Here is a 5,297-nt window from a genome sequence, read left to right as displayed (position 1 = left end):
ACACACACACACACACACACACACACACACACACACACACACACACACATACCCACACACACACATTTTCACTTCATTTCTGTTAAATATTCCAAGCAATATCTGCACCATACACTTATTAAGATGTTAAATTATAATTGTTAAGTCGAGGAAAATCGATTGAATTATATTTAGAGAACAAAGAAGAAAAGCAAAACTATCTTTTTGCGTCTTTCACACAAAGACGTGTTTTATAGAAGAAAAAAATCACAAAAGATATTTGAAAAACAAACAAAAGCATTTGTCCGTTTTCATAAATAAGAAGGGATAGCGTTTGGGTAAGTGAGGATAGAAATTCCATGGAGTTAGAATAAATATACTGTTGGAAGGTTTTTCAACATGAGACGTGTTTGATGACAACATCACTTGTGTTTCTAACCTTTAGCTTTCAGCTATGACGTGTGTTGTCGAATGGCAATGTGTATTTGAGTTATTATACGTTGTGTACCGCTATGTTTGTGTGCGCGTTTGTGAGTGTTTTTGTGTGTGTATATGAGTGGCTATGTACGTATGAGCGTGCATGTTTTTGCGCGTGTGTGCATCAGTGTGCACTGGCGCGTTTCTGTGCTTGTGAATGCATATTCATCTCCCTCTATGGGTGTGTGTGTCTGTGTGTATGTATGTTCATGCACGTATGTGCATTTTTGAATGCTTTTCTGTGTTTGTGTGCATGTGTACTGGTAGATGTATACGCATGCGTGCTATTTTGAGCGTGTGTGTGTGTTGTTACATGTATATGATTTGAATGTGTATGTGTACATGCGTGTGTGTTCGCGTGTATGTTTGTGTGCTCATGTTGTTGCTTACTTGTGTAATTTTGTGTGTTATATGTTTGTGTTTGTTTGCGTGTGTGTACGTTTATTTGGCTACTTGCACCTTATGTACAACCTACTTCCTGTGTATCTGTGTATATATGCGCGTGAGCAATTCTCTAATTGTATAGACTGGAATTTGCACATGTATACATATGTGTGTGCACCATTGTTTGTGTGTGCGTGTGCGTGTGCGTGTGTGTGTGCGTATGCTTTATGTGCTTCTGGTTATACGTGTTTCAATGTATACGTTTGTATATAGTCTTGTGCATATTACTGCGTGTGTTTGTGTGATTGTGTTCAGGTATCCATAATGCTCCTTGTGTGTATGACTGAGTTTGTGCTCACGCGAGCATGTGTGTGTTTATCCTACTACTCTGTGTTTATATGAATGTCTTCTTGAATGTGCACATATGTGTGTACTCATATATGTGTTTGTGTATGGTCTGTATCTGTGTGTATGTGTTTACTTGCGCGCCTGCGCGAGCGCTTCGACTAGTGTGTGTCATCAAATATTGATAATTCTTGTCCTTTCACTATCAATGCTGAATATTGTCATTCTGTTTCAGTCTTACTTTCTCCACCTCGTCTTTACCCTTCTTACTCTTTCTGTTCCACTCTCACTCTTTCTCATTCTTTCTCACTCTTTCACTCTATCCTTCTTCCTCTCTTCCCTCAAGCTCCGTCGCCAGTATCGGCAAGGCTTGAGGAAGAGCGATGAAATGACGCTAGCATTTATTTTTTTTACATGAGTCTACAGTGATGTTTGACTGCAGATACACCTTTGATTTGGTAGTCCATGTAATGTCTTTCTCATTTGGTGCCCCCATGGCTAATAATAATAGTAATAATAATAATAATAATAACAATAATAATAATAATTACTGTTGCAGCTACTGTTGTAGGTGTTATTATTATTATTATTATTATTATTATTATTATTATTATTATTATTATTATTATTATAGACGCTGCACAGTATACAATATCGTGAGGATGTTGATTAAAAAATATTGTGTCTACCGGGAGTTTGTACTGTTTGTCAAGTCACAACAAAGAGCTGAGACAAACAGTACTTTACGCAATATGTGTGCAGTTCCAAGTAACTCCAACTTTCGCAATACATCTAAATTATAGGGTATTTCTAAGGTTTTCAGATGTTTTTGCAGATTGGAGGGAATTGAATCCAATGCTCCGAGAACAATAGGGATAACCTTTGTGTTCGACTCTCGTAGCTGCCACATCTTAGTGATCTCAATTCTCAGATCTCCATATTTGAGAATTGTGATCACTATTATTAATCCGATTTTTGTAATTGATGTTTGTGTAATGCTGGGGCCAGCTGTCCAAAATTAGTGTACTGACGCTGCACCTTCAGTTGTGAAGCACTTTTCTAAGTATTCTTGCGGTTCCAAAGATTGTTGTTTTATGTTAAGTGCCCCACCCTGATGCTGTCCCTTATTTTTAGGTTTCAGTTCAGCTGTTCACGGTACCAAGTTCCCTTACAAAACTGGGGAGACCTTAAACTTTTCCATTGCCCAGAAATATTTTTATTTCCCATGCCAACAGCTCATATCTCCCAGACTTCATCAATTCTCTGTCACAAATATTATTCTCAACTGGATACGAATCAGACATCTTTAGTTGACTTTGTTAATCACCATAATATTTGATTTGTGATTATGTTCAATTCCATGGTCATATTGTACCATAAAACCCCCTAAAACCTTGACATGATCATTTCTACAACACCTGGTTTGTGCTTCTATCACTGGCATGCTCTTTGAAGACCGTATTTTCCAGATAAATCTCAATGAGCGATTTTCACTGTTATCATGGCTTCCCTTGTATTCTCACTGTGTCGACTTGATGCACTGGCGGGTGGTATTATTATTATTATTATTATTATTATTATTATTATTATTATTATTGAGTGAGAGAGCAGTGCATGACATCAAACTGACACTGGGGTAAAATATACGAAATCTAGTATGCACATTATGACTACACGTCTAAAGAGGGTACACCAGGCACAAGTATTACAACCATATATGCGCTCCATAGTGATCGCATATCAAGATAAACTGTGCATGACCTTGCAATTATTATTATTATTATTATTATTATTATTATTATTATTATTATTATTCGCTGACCAGCACATTTCATCCATCGTTACGTTCTGAGTTCAGATACCGCCGAGGTCGGCTTTGCATTTTATCATTTTGAGGTCGATAAAATAAGTACCAGTTGAGTACTGGGCCAATGTGGTCGACTTATTCCCTCTCCCGAAATTTCTGGCCTTGTGCCAAGATGTGAAACCATTACTTCTGTTATTGAGTTCAAAATCTGCTGAGGTTGACTTTGTTATTCATCATTTCAGGGTCGATGTTATTCATCATTTCAGGGTCGATGAAATAAGTACCAGCTGAGTAATGGAGTCGATGTAATCGGCTGTTCCCCTCTCCCAAAAGTTCAGAAATTGTGCTGGTAGTAGCAAAAATTATTATTGTTGCTATTGTTGTTTTGGCTTAGGGTGGTTGATTGCCAAGAAGAGATGTGAAAGCAGAATCCTCAGAGCGTTGAAGAAAATGCCTTGGAGTAATCCTTTCGGCTGTTCTGAGTTCAAATCCCACCGAAGTGATATCTGACTTTATTATTTCGCTGACCAATAAAATAGAATACTAATCAAGGGATACACTCCCTAGAATTGACCAGACTCTTGTCATTTAAAGCTACTGCTATGTGCATGAATAAGAAAATATGTCTCCTATTATCACTCTTGATTGACAGAATTGTTACAGCGTCTGATTAAATGCTTTGCGGCATTATTTCCTGTTCTTTACTCCCCAAGTTCGAATTCTGCCACGATCAGCTTTGCATTTTATCTTTCCGGCGTCTAATAATTGTTTCTATTATAGGCACATTGGCTGAAAATTGCTACGAGGGGTTTAATCGATTAAATTGACCCAATACTTGACTAATACCTAGTTTCACTTTTTCTAATATCTATCGTCCCTTTCAGTCAAGATGATGAAATGTAACTTTAGGAGGTTTGATTTCAATATCTAATACTTTGTGCAATAATTTTGAAGCACAACTCTCGTTCGTCCATTTTGAAGCATGGACATTTGATCGGTCAAGTCCAGACCGATGCAATTCACGAGTGCTTTGTTGTCTTGTAGCCCAAACTTATAAAAGCTATATGAATATATATAACTTTTATTTTCATAATACAGTTCTATATTTAAGAGATGAGGAATTATGTACATTATTTACATTATTTACATTTGACGGATATTTCCCCAAGACACCCGATGAAGGCTAGGTGGTATATCAGCCGAAACGTTGTATTAACAACAAACAAGATGAGGGCAAATATCCGTCAAATGTAAATAATGTAAATAATGTTTTATTTTCATGTAAATACAACTAATTACGCCTTAATACAGTCGCTTAATTAAGCAAAGTAATAAATGCTATTATATTTCTCAACTACTGCATAATTTTCGCAAAATGGGATAGTTATGTTAGCTATGGGCATAGATGAGTTTTCGACCGTAACGGATTTGAACTATTAAAATGGAACTACTATAATTTTGTATTCCTGTGTGTGTTATATAGAAACACATACCTAGCCGCTAATGATATGGGTTTTCCCAAATCTCTCGGATTCTCATGGCCACGTATATGTTAGCCGAGCATATCTTCTAGATCTACGAACTGAATTGCAAAGAAGCGTGTACCGTGCCACGACAGTTTACATATTTGAATAAAATTATCGTTTCGACATTAGTTACAAGGGCAAAAATGACGTGGTGTATTGATAAATAGGCAATAAATAAATATTGGGATTCAAAGCTACATGTATTGTTGTCTGACAACATATTTTGGGGAGTGGAGATATACAACATAACATAAGGACAAATAACTCCGATCGTTATTCGAAAATACTAAACAAAGAGAAAAGAAAAAAAACTCACAAAACCTAGAAGTATTATTCTGTATATTCATACCCTACGCTTTATTTGTACCCAACCTAGTCGTTTGTGTATATATATAAATATATAAATATATGCAAATACATACACAATAGATAAGAGCTAGTATTGCTCAATATATTTTTCTACTCTAGGCACAAGGCCCGAAATTTTGGGGAGAGGGCCAGTCAATTAGATCAACCCGAGTACGCAACTGGTACTTAATTTATCGACCCCGAAAGGATGAAAGGCAAAGTCGACCTCGGCGGAATTTGAACTCAGAACGTAAAAATGGACGAAATACCGCTTAGCATTTCGCCCGGCGTGCTAACGTTTCTTATTTCTTCTAGTGCTCACAAGGGGCTAAAATAGAGGGGACAAACAAAGACAGACAAAGGGATTAAGTCGATTACATCGACCCCAGTGCGTAACTGGTACTTAATTTATCGACCCCGAAAGGATGAAA

The 5,297-nt window shown here is 36.9% G+C and overlaps 1 protein-coding gene across 2 annotated transcripts in view; it reads left to right on the top strand.

Moving 5' to 3' along the window:
- Nucleotides 1–5,297, top strand: part of LOC106870527 (BAI1-associated protein 3) — a 1,007,871-nt gene that overhangs the window by 12,526 nt on the left and 990,048 nt on the right. The window lies entirely within an intron of this gene.

Source organism: Octopus bimaculoides, chromosome 6 (assembly GCF_001194135.2).
Source record: "Octopus bimaculoides isolate UCB-OBI-ISO-001 chromosome 6, ASM119413v2, whole genome shotgun sequence".
Classification (NCBI taxonomy): domain Eukaryota; kingdom Metazoa; phylum Mollusca; class Cephalopoda; order Octopoda; family Octopodidae; genus Octopus; species Octopus bimaculoides.
The sequence above is the reverse complement of the archived record's forward strand: the minus strand, read 5'-3'. Positions and strand labels throughout refer to the sequence as shown.